Source organism: Lissotriton vulgaris, chromosome 6 (assembly GCF_964263255.1).
Source record: "Lissotriton vulgaris chromosome 6, aLisVul1.2, whole genome shotgun sequence".
In the NCBI taxonomy this organism is placed as follows: Eukaryota; Metazoa; Chordata; class Amphibia; order Caudata; family Salamandridae; genus Lissotriton; species Lissotriton vulgaris.
Window position 1 is genome coordinate 1,163,085,320 of NC_141694.1, and position 20,988 is coordinate 1,163,106,307.

Genomic DNA, 20,988 nt, shown 5'->3' on the forward strand with positions numbered 1-20,988 from the left:
AACTGTAAATCATGCGCTGATCAGATCTGAGCAAATTTCTGCGCCGGCAATTTGCGCCCATGTAAATGAAACGCGGACCGCCATTGGATGCTGAGCGCTAGCCGAGTGCCTGCCTTTTAAAGCACAAATGATATCTCATCTGACCTATAGCTCTTTATTCAAAAGCATCGCCCCTTCTCGACCCCAGTCCACGCACCCCCTTTCCCCACTGGCTGTTGAGGGTCCAATGTCAATGTAAAGTCTCTACCCGATTTCTTACCCTGTGCCACTAACAACCCTACCTCCTTCCAGAGATTTTTCCGACTCAATCTTGCAACAGGCTTTGTGGCATAAAGGCTGCATGGGATAATCTTGGACAGTGAGAATAAATCTCTGTTCTCCTTTTCTGTACCTCTCACCACCACGGGCGCCTAAGGACCCCACCATCCCACCGAATAAACACACAACAAGAATGCTATGTTCTTCAGTATTCTAAACACCACACGGCCGCATCAACACCCCCTGGGCTGAAAGCAAACAAGCTGTGGGAAACATGAGCCGGCAGTACACGCCCCCTAAAGATAAGAAAGTGCTTCACGACAGCCGTGAAGCAGGCGAGCAGTCCGGTCCGGATGGGCCAGACAAAAAGGCGAAAGGGCTGCAACCAAAAAGCCTCAGTTTCAATTGGGGCCACCGTTTTACATAAACGGTGACGCCAGCCAATTAAAAAGAGGGGCAGGGCTTCAAGTTCTCTTCTCAAAACTCCTCATCAACAATATCTCTCGCAGAGCGAGCAGCGCATGCGCGCTGCAACGCTACTAGAGACCTAAAAACCACTTCTTCTCACTCTGAGTAATCCAGCTATACTAACCCATTTTACTGTTTTGTCCTAGCTTTCTGAAACTGTGTTTGGCAGTATTTAGGAATATAATCGACACAATAAAAGTAATTGTTTTTTTCTTTGATGTGTGTGTGGTTTTTAGCGCTGTATAATGGCATGCTGCCATTGCAGGGTACTTGTCTTCAAGACCGACCTTATGAAGCTGGAGGTTGCTTCTAAAATCGAGCGCTGGTGAGCAATTTGTTGGGCCAGTAGATACATCATCGTGGGTGTGGCCAGTGAATGGTGCACAGTCGGAGCTTACTAAGACCATTCAAGTTTGTTATGTTTCTTACCTGTTATTACTCTTATGATTCTTGTTGTATTATTATTGATATTTCCAATAACAATATGAGTACTTTCATAGTCATTATCTGAGGAATAACGTTTTGATCGCTAAACTCGGTTTTCAATTGTCTGCTGATAATCCAAGCTTCTGTAATTGCTCCTGTAAAGAAGGGCAAATAATATTACATGATTCGGGTGTGCCTGCTTTTGATTTTTCTAAATATGTGATAAATGGCCAGGGCTGCTGTATTTGAGACATCCCATGTTGTGCACTCAGACGCTTGTCTAAAATGGCTCTGTAGAGGCACAGCAACAGAGAGGAGAGAAATTTAAGGCTCACGTGGGTTATAGGGTTATAACATGCATTTGGGGCTTAGTATACAGCATGCTGCTGGTGTTGGAGTGTCACTAGGCACAGTGTGTGATAACTGGTAAATGTTGTGACTAGGTTACAAAAGTGTATGTTTTTATTAAGGAAGATGGTGGATGATATGTGTTTGCTCCCAAAGTGGCAATGCTATACATGGCTCTTTCCTTAATGACATAACTGCACACTCTGCCAGTGACTGAAGGTTGTCCGAATGGAACATACGGGCTGGGCCTGGCTCACAGTATACAGTCGGGGAGCATGTGATTGGCCTAGCGGAGGAATGTATGGCTCAAGTCTGCATGGGCTGGAATGTTCTGTTGTTTGTGAGAGTTGGAAACTGTGCTTGAGTTGGAGGCAGCTTCTAGAGAAGCTGGTACTGAAACAGCCACAGAGGAGTTTCTCCTGGTCATACCTCCTTGTTAAGAGTACCCTAGGGTTATCCATTAAGCTCTGTGTTCCTCTGAGGGCAGCCTGGTCCCATGTTCCTCCAGTAAATTGAGCGGCCTTAACAGAGAGAAAACTCGTCACTTCTGAAGGTTTGAATGACTGCAAACCAGAAACAAAAAGGCCCCAATTTCCTTCTCCTTGCCCTCTCCAAGGCCGCCTTTTTTCAGGTCTCTGGAGTCAATGGGAGGAGTAAGATACCGCTGGTAGTGGGGCTATATTTACTCATTAGCATTGCTATTCTTATCTGCACCTAAGAGGTAGCATGAAGCAGGGTAGACTTACCCATAGAAGATGCAGAGCAAGTTCTGCCTTGCGTAATAAACAGTTTGACATTTAATCAGGTTGGTGCATAAATATGAAATCTCTGCCACATGGATCTCAAAAACCCATCAAGTGATTGTACCGAATGATACCGCTGGAGGTGGAAGGGATTCTATTCCTTTTTTAGTTTCGCCTAGACAGTGTATGTGCTGCAAGACATTTTGTTTACCTGCAGTGGACTTACAGTCTGCTCATTGCTTACCATTTGTTAGCTTCAGGTATCGCTCTCATTCCCTTCGTTCCTGTTTGTTTTGTCATGCCTGTTGTTAGACCTGGCATCTTTTGGCGTGGTTTCCCCTGTCTTTTTTTCTCTGACCTCCAGTTTTTAACTGTGTGCAAACCACTGTCAACCAGATACCCCATTTCTAACATTGGTGTTCAGCTTTGAACATAGAGCCTGTACTTGTACAATTTGAATTTTGTACATTACTTCCATACCGCAGACCATTACCCGTCAGCATACTGTTATAGTTTTTCTTTTTTCCCAACTCTTGAACTTTGGCCACACTCCTGTTTCAGTCTGGAGAGCCTTCAGTCACACTTGTAGATTTAGAGTTTGAGCAGGAGAGGTTGGAAACCTATACAGTGCCTCAGCTTAATAAATTCTGCAAGGATTTAAAGTGCTCTTTTAAAGGCCTCACTTCAAAGGAGGAGTTACAAAAGTGCTGAGGGCCTGGTTGGCAGCCAGGAAGGCTGGGGAGCACCCAGAGGATGAGAATGTTGTTGTGGAGGTGGAGGCACAGGAGATGCACTTTGATTGCTTTGTGAATCAGGATCGTCATAGGGTCGAGGCCACCTTCAGGGCAAGCAGAAGTGTTTGTTTAAAAAGTCTGTCCCCAGAGAAGCTAGAGCACAGGCGGGAAGTGCAAGTTGGAGCTTGAAAAGCTCAGGATGGAGCTTGAAAGAGAAAATGCTTTGGCAGGAAATTGTAGTCATTGAAGAAAAGAAGGTTCTTTTGGTTTATGAGCTCAGTCTGACGGATTTTGGACCTGAAAGAAAAGAAGGTTGATTGCCGCACAGATGTTGACAGCGTAGCTTCGTGCAGTCTGAGGGGAAGGTGCACCTACCAAAGGGCCTAGTGAAGGACTATACCTGGGATGACTAAGGTGGTTTCTGGGCTGTGAACCAGCTTTATACATGAACAGGGCCCATGATAGATATTGGGAGGCAGGCCTATGGATGCACTTTGAAGTGGATGGGAGGGACACCCTGTTGGCTCTACGTACTGCAGGACAACTCACATATTCCAACATGAAAGCAGCCCTTATCAAGTGGGGCACATTTAGGAAGAGTATCTAACTTGATTCATAAACACGGCTTGAATGTGTTGATTACTTCTACAGTGCACTGGATGGTTGGGTGAAGGGCAGTAAGGTAACTGATTTTCAGGGGCTTTACAATTTGATTGTATGAGAGCACTTGTCTAGTCTTGGTTTTCCAAAGCTGCACCAGCACTTGATTATCAGTAAGCTGATTGATCCCAGGAAGTTTGATCAGGAGCGGACAGCTGGCTCAGCACCAGGGTCCACAAGAGGTTGTATGTGGGAGACATAAAGGTGGGCAGGGTCCCCAAGAGAAGAAGGAGGGTGGGGACAAAATAATATGAGTAAGGTGTTCTTTAAAGGGTCCTAAACCAGTTCCCAGGGTATGGATTCCCAACACCCTGTTGAGAAGAAGATTTGGTTCCCAGCAGGTAAGTCTACAGGGAAGGGGCCTCTTAAGTGTTTTGCATATAATTTGGAAGGGCACTTCAAGGGGGATCCCAAATGAATGTCCCAAGCGAGCACATACTCCATCTGTGGGTATTCACTGGGGATTGTGGGTGTAGCACTTGGGGAGGAGTTGGTCCTAGGTAGTGGTGCGGAGCCAGCTGAGATGACCCTAGTCACCCTGATTGTGAGTGAGATGGTCCAGAGAACCTTCATGCCTGATAATACTAAGAAGTACAAGCAGTGGTGACCATCAATGGGAGGAAGGTGGAGGCTCTGAGAGGCACAGGAGCCAGTATAACCACTATCTGGTGTCTAAAGAGCAGGTCGTCCCTAATGTGGTCCACCAAGTTGTTGCTGTGGACAACGGTGAGCTCCAATATTTGGTGGGTCAGGTTCACTTTGAGTGGGGCCGGGTGCAGTCTAAGGTTCCTTGAGGGTAGCTGTGAGTCCATCCATACCTGTTGATTTTCTGCTGAGCATTCACCTGGAGCATACAGCCTGGGATGTGTCACTCAAGTCGCCCTTGAAGATGCTGGAATTGCCAGAGTGAGCGTGTCTGACAACATGGCCATTGCAGCCACAGAGGGTGATCAGGAGGACCTGGAGCCTGAAAGAGGGGCCCAAGTGTCTGCCAGGAAGAGAAGGGGCACTGGAAACCACCCCCCAAAATTCCCACGGTCCAGGAGGAGGCTGAACCTGAGGGAAGCGTTCCAAAACCTAAAGGGGAAGATGTGGCTCTACAGGGGGACCTGCCTGAGCTTACCCAGCTGGAATGATACCCCGCCAGGGAGGGATTCTGTGCAGAAAGAGTGTCCCACTCTTCTGGGTCTTCGGGAGCAGGTAGAGAACTAGGCAGCTGGCAATGCATCAAGATCTCACCTGATCTATTGGGAGAATGATTTCCTGCATAGCGAGCCTAAGGTTACTGAGCCTGGGGCAGCCTGTTTGCTGGTGGTACCCCAGTGCTTCAGAGCCTTTCTACTGGGTTTGCCTCATGATGTGCCTCTGGCAGGTCATCTGAGGCCTGACAAGACTTTTGACAGTCCTGTGACCCACGTTCATTGGCCCCAAAGGAGGAAGGCCTCAGATACGTTCTTTAGGTCTACCTGCCAGGCACGTGGGAAATCTGAGGGGAGATGCAAGGCTCCCCTCCAACCGTTACCTGTTGTGAGCAATCTATTAAATGGGTGGGCATTGACATTGTGGCGCCTCAGGATCCCAAGACAGCCATAGGCAGCAGGTTCATCCTGGTCTTGGTGGACCATGCCACCCGGTCCCTGGAAGCTATCTCTCGGTGGACGGTGACTGAGCCCACTGTGGCCAGGGCACTGATGGGGATCTTAACCCACGTGGATTTCCCAAGGAGTCCGTATCTGACCGGCATACCAATTTTGTGTCCCTGTTCATGAAGGCCATGTGGAAGGTGTGTGGTGTTATCTAAATGTGCACCACTCCTTACCGCCCCCAGAGCAATGGATTGGTAGAAAGGTTAAACCGTACCTTGACGGGCATGATTATGGGGCTCCTCGACCCCATGAGACGTAATTAGGATGCCCTCTTACTATGCTTTCTGTTTGCAAAACAGGGAGAAAAGAGGAGAGAAAATTTATCCTCGACCTCCTGACTTCCAAAGAGCAGGCTGGATCAGTAGAGTGTGTAAACCACTCCCCTACTCTGACCCTAGAATAGCAGAGAGACTGTTGCCAGTTTCTAGGACCGTTTGCTTCTCTGTTCTCACTCATCCCTGGAGTCACACAAAGGTGCACCCACAATATTGACACTGGAGACAGCCTGCCTGTAAAGCACAAGTCTTACAGGTTGTCTGATAGAGTGAGGAACAGCATCATGGAGTAGGTCTCTAAGATGCTGGGATTAGGGGTGGTTGAGCCCTCCAACAGTCTCTGGTCTAGCCTAGTGGTTTTGGTCCTCAAGGCTACCTCACCCAGTGTCACACCTAAACTGCAGTTCTGTGTTGACTACCATGGGCTCAAACGTTTCTCAGCATGTTTGACCTAACGTCTGGGTACTGGCCTATTACCTTGAATTAGAGGGCACAAGATAGGCTAGTATTCTCAACACCAGAAGGACACTACCAGTTCTGGGTCATGCCTTTTGGGTTGAAGAACATCCCTGCCACATTCCAGATGTTCGTCAACCAGATCCTGGATGGGTTGGAGAACTTCAGTGCCACCTACTTTGACACAATTGCAGTCTTCAGCTACAGTTGGCAGGACCATTAGTACAATCTACAGGAGGTGTTGTAGGGCCTGCAGAGGGCAGACCTCACTGTCAAGGCCAATAAGGGCCAGAGAGGGCAGAAGTCTGTGGTGTACGTGGGACACCAGGTAGGAAACAGCAAGGTGCAGCCCCTGCAGCCAAAGATACCATTCTTTCACAGTTAACTGAAGAGGACCTAGATCAACCTGTAGCCTTCATTAGTAGGAGGTTAGTCCCCAGGAAACAGAGGTAGAGCGCAATGGAAAGGGATGATTTTCCTGTGGTCTGGCCGCTGAAGAAGCTAAGACCCTACTTGTTTGGGACTCAATTCCGGGTTCAGACAGACCACAGGCCCTTCAGATGGTTAATGCAGATGAGAGGTGAGAATCCTAAACTGTTTAGGTGGTCCATCTCCCTACAAGGAATGGACTTTATGATGGAACACTGCCCTGGAACAGAACACACCAACTCTGATGGTCTTTCCAGATTCTTCCACCTTAGTGATGGCAACTTCCAAGAGGTTGGGTAGCTACTATCCCCCCTTTCAGTTGGGGGGGAGTGGGATACGTGCTAGACCTGGCATCTTTTGGCATGGTCTCCCATGTCTTTTTGCCTCTGACCTCCTGTTTCTGACTGCCAACTCTACGCCGCTCTATTAAACTCTACTCTACACCACACTACTCTATGCCACTCCACTCTACACCACTCCATGCCCCTCTACTCCGCTCCCGGCACTCTATGGCACTGCACTATACGCCACTCTTCTTCACATTAAACTCAACTCCACAGCACTCTACTCCCCTCAACCGTAATGCTTTGCAACAGTTTATTTCCCTTAAATCATGTCAGGCTTCCATAACAACCAGATGCTCATCCTCCCAGTGTTCTTCACAAGCCCTCCCCACACTTGGGCTACCAAAATGCCATTTTCGGGATGTGAGGTAAGCTTCAATGTACTGAATTAAGTGCACTACGCTGTTAATGTTCCTTTCTGCATACGGTGCCCTTTTCTTATTTACATCATACTTCTATGTGTTCTGTCTGTGACAGCCACATCCGCCAAGTGCTCCTACCTTAGAGTACCCATTTTGCCTAGTCTTTTAGACACATACCATCATTTCTGAAAGAGCAGTACTCTATGGATTCCACCTTCTAAGGCAGTACACACTTTGGCTTAGCTGTACATCTCGTCCAGTTTGTTTGACCTGAAATCACTCGCTAATCCTGCAATTGAGGCCAGGATTGGGCTGGCCTTTCTATCACTCTGGCATTTCCCATGTACGCTGCTGGCTAGGGTGCTTCTCTCAGAGCAGGAAGGACTGACTTGACCCAACCATGAAAGCTCCTAAGAGCCTAGCTGCAGCCCTATTCATTGTTGAGCTGTTTTGAACATCTTTTACAGTGGTGATTTTTGCTTTAATTCATGCCCTCTTGATGTGTTGTGATTAATCAGGAATATAAACCTGCCAGAAAAAAAGAATAAGTTAAAGCCGTGATAAAGAAATTAAACTTTAATGAAACACATGCTGGTAACCCAATATAAAACTTATGAATTAATCATCGAATTTAGAGTGAAATGTGATAAAGGGGAACATCTAATTGAAACAAAAATATTTAATGATAGAGATGTTGGAGCCCTCAACCTTCTTTTCTGTTATATAACTTTGGAGAATCTTCCATTTTGGTGCGAATTGGAGATTTTGGAGGCCTCAACATCCATTTTAGTTATTTAATTTTTGATTTCAAATCCTTTTTTATTGAGAATACAAATAATACGAATAATACAAATAATACAAATATAAATAATACACAAAAGTACCAAACAAGAAATACAACAGCAAATATACAATAAGATCAGTTACTGATTTACAATAAGGTGTAGAAGCAAATAAAGGCGTAAGGATGGAATAACGTAGAATGGGAGACAATAAATAATGTGTGGTTATACATATACGAGATTGAAGGCAGAAGATATCATGTTTAACATACAATAATGCTTGCAATGGTTCTATATGGGCACTAGGGAAAGGGGAAGGAAGTATTGTTTTACCATTCATACATAATGTATTGGAACCGTGCAATAATGGAAGGAGGAGGAGGGAAGGCGGGAGTGGGGGGGTCTGGCAGCAAAAACCTGGTATTGAGCAGTGCGTATATAAGAAGAAGAAGACTGCGAACTCACAGAGTAGGTACAGATATTCAGTATGCTGTCACAAGTTTAATGCGAGACAGAATGTCTAAGGCGGATCATAACAGAGTTCCAGTGAGTCAAGTAGACTCCACAGTTTAACATGGGGCTTTTGCCATGGGGATGAATGGAGGACGTCATTGTCAGCTCCCCTCAGGGACGCCAACCATTCCTGCCAAATTTTGAAAGAGACTTCGGAAAAGCACTCTTCCACTTACTGAGTACGACCTTGCATGCCAGTGTTATCATGAGATCTAACAGGTGCCTGTCGTGGTCTCTTGTTATGGTTGGGTCAATCGCCCCCAGTAGAATATACGCGAATTCCCTGAGTGGTTTATAATGGAAGGTGTGCTGGATGTAGTCATAGAACTCATCCCAGAATTTTTTCAGTAGCGGGCAGTGAAAGAGCATATGTGCGAAGTCGCCTTCGTCTGACTTGCAGTTCCAACAGAGGGGGTTCTCTATGAGTTTGAGTTTGAAGAGTTTTTATGGTGTCCAAAACGACCTGTTTATCAACATAAATTTAGTCTATGACATTATCGGGGAAATTTTATTACAGAAAGGTGTGAGGTGGATTTTATCCCAGTCAAAAGCCACATTAGAGGAGTTAGGTTCCTTTTCCCAGTCACGTTCGCATTTTCTATGTGTTTTCTGAGGCTTAGGAGACAGCATCTTATACATTTTCGAGACCATATGGCTCATGGGCATCAGTTGTGTAAGTTTGTGGCAGAGTGTAGGATTCTGTGGCTGAATGGCTCTGGCAGATACAAGCGCTTTGAGGCGTAGGAATTTGTAAAAGTCAAGTGGTTGGAGACTAAACTTAGTTTGCAAGGTGGCAAAGGTTAGAGGTGTGGATCCTTCGTCAATATCCTGTATTAAATTCACTCCCATCCTAGACCAGTGTTCCCAGAAGAGGAGCTGTCCATCATCTTTTAAAGCCGGGTTAAACCAGAACAATGTTAAGTTTGATTTGGAGAACTTTATTTTTGCTTTACAGTGTCTCTCTAGATTGAGGAGAGCCCTTTTAGTATTAAGAAACACGTATTTAGAATGGGGGAAGGCTGTGACGTCCATAGTCATTATAACGGGTAGCGGAAGGTTATTAATGATTGATTTTTCGACCTGTAACCATACATGAGTGTAGTGCTGAGAACTGTGAAACCAATGTGCTCCCTGCTTGCATAGATAGGCCGTCTGGTAGCATCTAAAGTTTGGTAAACCTACGCCTCCTCTGTCTTTTGGCAGTTGGAGTTTACGCAAGGAGATTCTTGGTTCCTTATTTTGCCATAGAAATACATTAAAAATCTTGTGTATTTTGGAGAGGAAGTCCTCCGATAATAGCATGGGTAACATGCTTATTAAATAATTTATGAGTGGTGTGATCATTATCTTTAAAGTTTCCACTCTGCCCCACCAGGATAAGAATTTCGGGGACCACCCGTCTAGCATTGAGGAGATCTTTTTATACAAGGCAAGTTCGTTAAGTTTAAGAGTACTGATTAAGTCTTTTTCAAACTCAATGCCAAGATATTTAAAACTATTCGATTGCCAGCACAGTCCGGAATTACCCAGTATGTACTTTCCGCCTAAATTGTTAAGCAGTTTTACCTCCGTCTTGTCTTTATTAAGTTTATATCCTGACACTTCAGCTAACTCCACAATAGAGGACATCAGGGCCGGGATCGCTAGTTCCGCATCCTCTGAGACCACCAAAACGTCGTCTGCGTAAGCCGAGATTTTAACTGTGACTCCTCCAAAATCTATTCCTTTAATTAGATTGTTGTTTCTTAGAGAGTACAAGAAGGGCTCAATCGCCAGGAGAAATAGCGAGGGAGAGCGGGGACAGCCTTGTCTTGTGCCTTGTTTCAACTCAAATGAGTCTGAAAGGCATCCACCCGCCCTTACTCTAGCTGAAGGTTTAGCATATAAGCCCATCACCATACGGATAAAGTCGGTTCCCAAATCAAATTTATGCAGTGTGGCTTCTAGATAATCCCAGTCGACCTTGTCAAAGGCCTTCTCGGCGTCTAGGGTCACGGCCACCGTGGGGGAGTTAGTCAGTTTTGCTTTTTCTAAAATATGCGCAAGGGTTCTCGTATTATCGCTGGATAATCTGTTCTTGAGGAACCCTACCAACGATGGATGGATCAGTTGGGGTAACACTTTTTGGATTCTTTTGGCCAGGATCATGGCATATATCTTGCAGTCAAGATTGATCAGGCTTATCGGCCTAAAGTTTTTTGGAGACGTGGGATCTTTCCCATCTTTTGGTAGAACGGCAATAATGGCTTCTGCAGGGGTGCCGTGGATTTGTCCACTAGTGGCAAACTGCTCATACAAATCCTGTAGTGGTTCTGTCAGGGCATCTGAGAAGTTTTTGTAAAACATAGCACTAAATCCATCAGGACCTGGGGCTTTCCCAGTTTTGAGGGATTTGATAGCCTTATGTATGTCCTCCTTGGATATTGGGCGGTTCAATTCGTTTTGCTCGTTTGACGAAAGGGATGGGAGTTGACATTTTTCTAAGAAGCACCCCAACTTAAAACCATTGTTATTTTTGCTGTATAGATCGTTATAGAAATCCTTGAAGATTTCAGCAATTTTGTTGGGGTCTGAGTGTGGTGTCCCTGATTTGTCCACAATACTCTTGATGGAGTTCTATTGCAATTTGAATTTCAGGTAAGAAGCAAGGCTTTTACCTGCTTTGTTGGTGTGGCACAGTCTGAAGTTTTTCTGGTGTTGGAGCCAGACCCCTGCTCTTTCGCTGATTAGTTTGTTGCATTTGTATTCGTAACTGCCAAGCCATTTCTTCCCTGGACCGGAAACAAGCTTCATTTGATTGCTTCAATCCAGTGGCAAAGTGAGCAAAGGACTCACGTCTGAGCATGCCCTGCCACACTTATGGCGGCCAAAAGCGGTACAAAAGGGGGTGGTGATGGACGGAGCATCTAAATCAATCAAACACTCACACCCAGTCTAAAAATCTGGGTTTAATCCATCACCGTTCTTTAGCCCATTCTGCCACCCCAGTTCAGACATGGCTATATGCAAATCAGTCTGACCCTGTGCCTCATGGGAACAGTCCAGCCCGAACTGCCAAGCCATGTCTTCGGAAGCTTGTTTCCAGTCCAGGGAAGACATGGCTTGGCAGTTCGGGCTGGACTGTTCCCATGAGGCACAGGGTCAGACTCACTTGCATATAGCCATGTCTGAACTGGGGTTGGATTGACCTGCAGGAGATTAATGACTATAAAACAGAAGTTCTACGCCAGCTCTCAAATACAGATCACTATTGTAAACTACCAACGAATCCTACTAAAGACCTGCAAAACCGAATTAGACAAATCACTCAGGAATCCCATGATACTGGATTTCTAAGCAAACACGAACTGAATTTCCTTAACGTAACTAACCCCTCTGAACACCGGTAATTTATACCCTGCCCAAGATTCATAAAAGACTGGAATCTCCGCCTGGGCGACCCATTGTATCCGGCTGCGGTTCGGTACTTGAACCTCTAGGTCATTATGTCAATTTCTTTCTGAAAGATTTCGTGCCTGAAACATGCTACTTTATCCAAGACAGTATGTTTATGATCAATTTAATTGAAAATCATCCATTTGACCCCTGTAGAGAGACTCTATGCACATTGGATGTAGAGTCTCTCTACACCAATATTCCCCAGCGAGAGTCACTATTGGTCATGGAAAACATACTGAACAATAGGACCCGCCCCCATACAGTGCCAACCCTATTTATCATTCAACTTCTTGAGATCTGCCTGACACAAAACTTCTTCAAATTTGACGCTCAATACTATCAGCAAGTGAGGGGTACTTCAATGGGGGCTATTTTTGCCCCTACCCTAGCAATCCTCTATATGGATTGGCTACAGTGCAACACCATACTTCTCCCAAGTAACCCCTTCCACAAAGGCATCTCAAAGTGGAAACGCTATATTGACGACCTTTTCCTAATTTGGGAAGGTCCTGTGAATAATCTCAACCCCTTTCTACACTGGCTCAACAACAACTGTAGCGGCCTCACCTTCACCCTTTCCCACAGTAAAATTAATATACCTTTTCTTGACTTATCCATTCAACATAAAGATGGCCTCTTATACACCTCTCTCTTTCGGAAACCCACCGAAAGAAATACTTTACTCAGCTACCAAAGCTGCCACCCCCGGGCACTCAAAGACAGTCTACCTTACTCACAATTTCTCAGAATAAGAAGGAATTGTTCCCAAAAAATCGACTATTTTGAAGAAGCCAACACCTTGTCAGACAAACTGCAACAAAGAGGCTACCCTCGCCGTTTGGTGAAAAATGCAATGAAGAGGGCTTGGTACTGCCCTCGCGAAACACTGCTAGAACCCAAACCAAAAAAAATCCACTGACAAACTCAGGTCTACTAGATTTAGAGATACCATTGTTTGCGTTCAAGAAAAACAAAAGTTTGAGGGACCAACTTGTCAGGGCAGCGTTGCCCGTAACTACCACCATGAACACGACTCTCAATGACCACTGGTCCCTGCCGCCAGTTAAGGGTCACCATAAATGTGGTTCATGTATTGTATGTGGATCCTGTATTGAGGGTATAGAATTTGTGTTTGAGAATGTGAAAAATGAGCGTAAAACCTTTACGAATTGCAATAGCTGTAATGTGATCTATGGTATTTTTGCCCCTGTAATAAGAGCTATGTGGGGCAAACAACACAGAAGATAAAACTACGAATTTCCCAGAATCGCAGCAGGATCCGATGCAAAACAGCGAACGCCCCTCTTGTTGAACATTTTACTGAGAAGGGGCACAATGAGAATGATGTCCGTTGGACAGTGATCAACCAAGTCACCCTCCAGGTGACCTCACAAGACTCTTGAATAAAGAGGAACTAAAATGGATACTGAGAACGGACAGTTTAAACACCGGACTTAATCTTCAGGAAGACTGGACAAATCTAGTCTGATCAGTGCTTCTACTGAACTGTATTCAATGTAAATAACCTTGTTAACTCTGGATTGCATTGTATATAATGTAATAGTTTAAGTGGCCAACTCTCGGTTCCTGTGGCTATGTTTCTATAATTTCTTCACACCGCCGAACACCTCACAATTCACGTCACTGGCACCTCTTCTTACCCCCCTTTATCACTAACACTGCGCGTTCCTTCCACTGTAACCCTCAGATTATCTCACCACCCTAAGATGGCCGCCATGGCATCCTATCCCTCCCCATATGCTTGAGCCCTCTTCTATTTTTACATGGTTCCATGGATTCATATGAGCAGGCTCGACGCTAGTCCCTTGCACCAGCCTATCACAGAGCGCATTGACGAGTATGATTTGATACCGACTGATCCGGTAAGCCCTCGTCTTCCGCAGTGATTACTCTCCCTTCCTCCTGTGTTCCTTATCTACGGAACTTCCCCTAACTTCCCACCACTTTCCCATTCCTTCCTCCCCAGGTACTCCCAGTTATCATAACAACAATCAGATTTCCGATTCCCGCTGACCGGTCCCGACTTTGGTAAGACCCCTCCTACCCCCCCTCCCATGCGGTCCATTCGCTCTCCTCTCCCTATCCTAATGCAACCTTTGGTATTTTCCAGGTGACCTCCGTAAGTTTATTTCCCACACGGAATCCAGCCATGAACTTGCATGGTAAGCCCAGTTCCCCCACTGCGCCGTTACCTTTCCCCACCGCGCCGTATTTTTAGAACGTCACTACTTCGCGTTGCGGCACTATTTTAATTGTTGGCATTTACCAAGCCCTACCGGCAATTGATCACCTTTAACCACCAGTTATGACGGCGGCAAACCTCCATTTCACTGCGGGCACTACTCCTCGAAATTGCTACAACCACGCTCACGCCAGTTCCTCGAACACATGGAATTGACCATTTTTCACCGCAATCTCTTCACGGCAGTAGACTCCCACCCACGGGTACTACTGTTAGTCACAGAAAGCCAATGTCGATCCATTCATTGTTTTAAACACAGTCCCTCGTTCCCCACGATCACAGCGGTAATCTTCATGGTTTGTGCATCAAATTGCTTTTAAAATACACACCCTTTAAGCACCGGCCATCACGTTGAAACTGATTTAAATCACCCTTATTCAGTTCATAATCTCTTGTAAATCTCCTTTCCCCACTTCTCCTTTTTAGGTTTAAGAGGCTTGTAACTATTAGGCATTTATGAAATGTCCTGATGATGATCCCTGTGATTTAAATGTGGGATCAAAACGCCGTCCACCAATTCATGTGCCATATACAGTGTGTATACCATGTACTATGTTGATGTAATGGCGCATCTTAGAATATTTGTTCACACTATGATTTAAAGAACAATTAAAGCTTTTTGCCTAAAAGCCCTTTCCTGTTCACTTTGAGTGTACTAAAGTGTCTATGTGTAATTGAGGTACAGGCTTGTGCCCCACAACGTGAAATTGTCGAAGGATATTCTCTCAGTAATTAGTGCTATAAAGTAAATATACTTGCTGACCACTGTCCGGCTGGACAAGTCACTTAAATACAGAATCCATTGTGTTTGTTTTCATTTGTATGATTTATCCTGTGTTGCATGGGACCATTGTTGTTTTCAAAAAATTGCTCCCTGAGGTCCTTTGCTGATTCACTTGGGGTCCCTTGTTGTTTTGAAACAACGGACTGTTCCCATGAGGCACAGGGTCAGACTGATTTGCATATAGCCAAGTCTGAACTGGGGTGGCAGAGTGGGCTAAAGAACGGTGATGGATTAAACCCAGATTTTTAGACTGGGTGTGAGTGTTTGATTGATTCAGATGCTCCGTCCATCACCACCCCCTTTTGTACCGCTTTTGGCCGCCGTAAGTGTAGCAGGGTATGCTCAGACGTGAGTCCCTTGCTCACTTTGCCACTGGATTCAAGCAAGCCGGGCTGAAGACGGCTGGAATGCCAGAAACCGGTCCTCGGAAGCTTGTTTCCGGTCCAGGGAAGACATGGCTTGGCAGTTTGGGCTGGACTGTTCCCATGATGCACAGGTTCAGACTGATTTGCATATAGCCACATCTGAACTGGGGTGGCAGAGTGGGCTAAAGAACGGTGATGGATTAAACCCAGATCTTTAGACTGGGTGTGAGTGTTTGATTGATTCAGATGCTCCGTCCATCACCAACCACTTTTGTACCACGTTTAGGTGAAACAGCGGTGCGTGCAGAGTCTCGTAGTGGGGTCCATGCGGTCACAAGAAAGTCGGACAGCATACAGCCTCTGCACGGCAGATCTGATGTTCAAGGACCACCATCAGGTTCCCGATATATTCCGACACCACACCTCACCATTGGGGTTGTCGGAGCCTGCAGGAAAGCGCTGATAATTGCTCCGAAAATCGGCGCCACAGGAGGAGAGAAAGGCTTAGGCGGCCATCTTCCCCAGCGTTCAAGTTTATTTAATTTTGAAGCATCATCTATTTTGGTGTGAATTATATATTATAACAAATACCAATAGCTTTTAGAATATTTTTTCAGTGATTCTTATTTACCTAGTTCTGAAATCTAAATGTGATGCCTAGAAAGAGACACTTAAGTTGATAGGAAAACTTATCGTACAGTGGTTTCGAATAGGCACTGCTATAGAGGACTCGTCTCTTGCCCACAGTCTTTATGAAGGTTCTTGCTTTCTCAACTAGTCGTTGCTATGGGCCTTTCGCAAAACCTGTGTATTTTGAGATCCTGCATTAAGTTGCCGTCAGTCAGACTTCTTGTCGAGTCTTTTAAAAGCAGCCTTTTCTACCCTGCACAGCTCTTTCTTGCTATTTGCATTCATTTCCTACAGTTAGGGCAAAGCATTCATTGCTGAACTTTCCGTCTCCATTTCTGCTTTTGTCCATGAATCATATCCACCACCTGTTGAACGATTAATACAGGTTTTTTTTTTTTTTCACAACCAATTTTATTGAGCAAATGAGCATCAAGAATGTGGCATCTCCACACACCAAGAACACCACAACAATATCAATACAGCAATTATATAGGCAGCAAGTGATAGAGCAGACTCAGAATAGGCTCAGTATAGAAACTCCCCAGCAACCTACCCTAGCCCACAACACTACCCCCCCGCTCTGAATACCCCCCCAACCCCCCTTACCACACGTGCATAGAAGCAACAGAGAAAATAAAAAATATAAAGACAGGTGCAATGCCATCAGGGCGTCGCTGCATTAGGCCAAAATTGTCACTGTAATCAAATGTCCTCCTCCTGCTCCGCCGGGGGGTCCAAGGACAGACCACGATAGTCGGCCCAACGCTTCCAGATTTTGTAGTGTTTGCGCGGGCAGCCCCTCGCTTCAAAGATCGGCCTCTCCAGACCCATAAAATAATCCAGCCCAGCCTTCCATGCAGACAGAGGGGGAGCCCTCACCGACTTCCACGCCCGGGCCAGGTCCCGCTTGGCCACGACCAGCCCCAAGAGCAACAAGTGGCGCTTATACACATTGCCCCCAATCCCTTCCATAATATGCAGTAGGCCCAGCCGGTGGGTACGAGGAAGGTCCCAGCCCAGGACCTCAGCCAGGCAACTCCACACACCCCTCCAGAACCCAGCCAGCCGGCCACACGACCACACGGTGTGCATCAAGGAGCCAGGCACCGCCCCACATCGCAGGCATTCCGAGGATGCAATCAAACCAGCCTTCCACAACCGTTCACGCGTATAATAAGCACGATGTAAGTATTTGAATTGAATCAGCCAGAGCCGGACCGCAATAGCGGTTCCACGCGGGGATTCCAGCGCCTCCCTCCAATCGTCCTCATCCAGGGGGCCCACGTCCACCTCCCACGCCTCCCAAAGGGAGTGAAGGGTGGAGGAGCAATGAATAACAAGTGTCTGGTAAATCCTGGAGACCTTCCTGTCCCCCAGGTCCATCATAAACACTTTAGCCTCGACTGGGCTAAACTCCGGCAAGGAGTCGAGACCGGCGATGCTCGGGGTGAGGGCATGCCGCAGCTGGAGGTAGCGGAAGAACTGGGACTGAGGCATTTGGAACTCTGTGCGAAGCTCCTCGAAGGATTTGAGGGTGGTGCCGGACATGACCTGGCCCAGTTGTGTGATCCCAATGGCTTCCCAACCCTCAAACCCGGTCAGGGCCGCCAGCTCCGGGAGCAGGCCGTTATGCCAAAGCGGCGTCTCAGCCGTCAATCTGCCCCACCATCCCATGCGGCGTAATGACTGTCGCCACACCGCAAAGACCACCCCGGTGACCAATGGCAACCCACGGCGCAGGCGAGCCGAATAAAGAATGGTGTGGAGCGTGCGATCACCCATGAGCAGTCGTTCCAGAGCGTACGCCGGATCGCCCCTATCCCCATACCACCATTCATTAAGGACAAGTAGTTGGGAAGCTTGGTACATACAGGTTTTTTTTTAACACAATTCCTTATTAAATTTTTTAAAAGTAAATAAACATTGAATAACTTTCACAAATCAATTTGAAAAGAGAAAAACAATTTGTTCATAAAAAAAATAGGCAGTAAAAACTAAATGTAGTACCATGATCACTGTATCCAACATCGTTTCTACATGTGCCCGGCGTCGCTGATATCGTGACGCCTTGACCCGTTTTAGTTGCTGCAGGCTGAAGAGCACTGTAAACCAGAGCATTGTGTGTGATTTCGGGGGCTGTGTCTTTTCTCGGGTACTTGGCGTTGGCGGGAATAATACAACATTGGTTCTCAGACACCACACGGCGTGCTTATCTGCACCTACAATTTGAACCAATTGGCACCCTGCTTTGTTTTTTTTGTTTTTTTAGGCCTCGCTATTAAATCCTGCAGGGATTAATAGCGAGTATATAGTAGGCGAAAAAAGACTCTTGACCAAGCGTGGATTACGTGCAGTCCAGTCATGTGAGACGCGCGTGCACGTCAAACCCATCAGCCTCGCACCCATTTGCTCCCGAGCCAGGCATCAGAAGCGTCAGACTTCAAAGGATTCCCTTCCGCTGCCCCCCTGCCACACCAGGCACGTCACAAACCACAGACTACAAAGGAATGCCTCCCGCTCCCCCGCCCCCTGACTCACCAGATGCTTCCGAGGGTGCCTGTTCCTGTTCAGTGCACTTCCCCCTCTTGTTTGATATCGCGGCCGCCAATGCTTGTTTTAATGGTGATTTTGTAAGACATCTGTCGATCTGAAAAGCGTTTGGTGAATCAGAAACATTGTAAAAAGGAGGATAATCTGCATAAGGGGCACGATTATTTGCATGAAATTGTATACTTTTTCTTGCACTAATTACACCAACCATTTACATGTTCCTTTACTTATTTTATTGGCTGTCTTTTCCCACTCTGATGGGCAGACCTGAGCTCTGAAGTTTTTTCACAGTATGCCTGAAACAGCCATGGACCAATTTGGGATAACTAGAATTGGGAGCAGCTACCCTGGCTCACCCCTTGGTACTCTTCGCATTGCCCTTGCTACCCCTGGAGCCTTGAAGATAATTCAGGAACAGAAAGTGTATTTTGCACTCCATTATTTCTCCTATCCACTCAGTAGCAAATATGAGACTGAAGGGCAAATGGTGAGAGAACCCTGTCCGTGGGTGTATGGGTCAAAGAATATAATTTCTGCTACACCTTTTATTCTAGTAAATCATCGTTTGTGTGGGCTGATTAAAGTTTTTGATGCACAACAGTGAAAACAAAACATTTTCTAAACGCTACAGACCTCAGCAAATCAAATGGGGAGAACAAGATACTTTTTTAGAAGGTACGCTGAAAATGATCTTTTTTGCCTTTTGTAGACCAACAACTTTTATTTATTCAACTGTTGATAATATTCAGAAAATACAAGTGTCCAACTCAGATGTGTATCACCAGGGTACCTGGAACAGATTTCTTACATTTATTGTATTGTAATTGCATTTATATATCGCTTACTACCCCTGACGAGGCGTCGAAGTGCTTTTTCGGTAAGTAGCACGCTACTCTGGAACCCTTAAAGGATTAGTGGGGAATTAGTATAGTGCAAATATGAAAGTAATTTGAGTGGTGGATACGTGTGTCAGTTAGTTATTTAGATTGAGAAGGCTAGCGGAGGAATAGAGAAGGGAAAAAAGGTTTAGCATTTATATAGCACTTGCTACCCCTGATGGGGTGGTGGAAGTGCTTTTTTTGGCGAGTAGTATGCTACTCTGGAACCCTTACAGTGTTGGTGATGAATTAGTATCTTGAAATATGAAAGTAATTTGAATGGTGGATATGTTAGTTATTTGGATTGAGAAGGATGGCTAAAGGGTGGAAGAGGTAAAAAGGTTTGCATTTGTATAATGCTGCCTACCCCTGATGAGGCGTTGAAGTGCTTTTTCGGCGAGTAGCACGCCACTCCAGAACCCATAAAATTTAGTGGTAAATTAGTATAGTGAAATATGAAATTAATTTGAGTGGTGGACATGTTAGTCTGTTATATGGATTGAAAAGGATAGTTGAGGGATAGAAGGAAAGGATTTATTTGGGGGGAGCTCATAGCAGTAGGAGGAAGTTTGGGATGAGTAAAATGGAGGTGTAGGGGAAGAGTTGGAGGGAGGGTTTAGAAAGGCTTGTTTTGGGGGATCAGAGTAGTAAAAAGAGGTATGAGAGGATGCAAGGAGGGGTGGAGTAGGGAAGAGGCTCGAAAGCGTTATTTTGTGGATCATAGTTATAGTGTGGAGTTTTGGGATGAATGAGAGAGTGGAGGTAATGTACATATGTTATGGTCTTGCAAAAGAGTGAGGGCCTGATGTAGGTAAATCCGATTTACTGACTCTTAAATACCGAATCATACCGATTCGGTATTTAAGAGTCGGTAAATCGGAAGTAGGCAGATGTAGGTAATTCTCATTTACAAATTACAGAATCGCTAGGATTCGGTATTTACCGATTTTGGTAACTACCGAATCGGTATTGCCCATTGATTCCTATGGGCTTCAAGGCCCATAGGAATCAATGGGCAATACTGATTCGGTATTTTCCGAATCGGTTAATACCGAATCCTGCAAGGGTGCAGGGGGTGTCACTTTGACACCCTCTAGCACCCCAAGTACGGGCTTGTGTGCCATGTGGCATACATACATGCCCTTAGGGCATGTCTGTGTGTCACATGGCACAGGTGTACATGCACAGATGTGCACGTACACCTGAATTCGGTATTTTACCACCCAATTGTATTGGGTGGTGAAATACCGAATTCTGAAGGCCTGTAGCACTGTAAACAGTGCTACCTCCATCTTGAATTTACCGAAACGGTAAAATTACCGATTCGGTATTTTACAGAATCTGTAAATTTACATATTCGGTGAATTTAACGATTCTGTAAAATAAAGCCCCCTACATCTCAATCACCAAATACCGTCGGTAACGGCCGAATTCGGCCGTTACCGACCGGTATTTGGCCGTTACCGACCGGTATTTGGTGACCTACATCGGGCCCTGAGTATTCTGGAGCACTATAGTTCCTTTATACAGACTTTTAAAGAAACAAAGCATAATCATATTTCACTGGGATTCTTTCCTAAAAAACTATTGAGTAGTCAACCTTAATTCTTAATGAAGAGTCCTCAGTGTACAATGG

The 20,988-nt window shown here is 45.7% G+C and overlaps 1 protein-coding gene across 3 annotated transcripts in view; it reads left to right on the forward strand.

The window, feature by feature from the left end:
* The window catches only part of MAP3K4 (mitogen-activated protein kinase kinase kinase 4), a 474,364-nt gene that overhangs the window by 257,360 nt on the left and 196,016 nt on the right, over positions 1-20,988 (forward strand). The gene's annotated exons all lie outside the window — the stretch shown is intronic.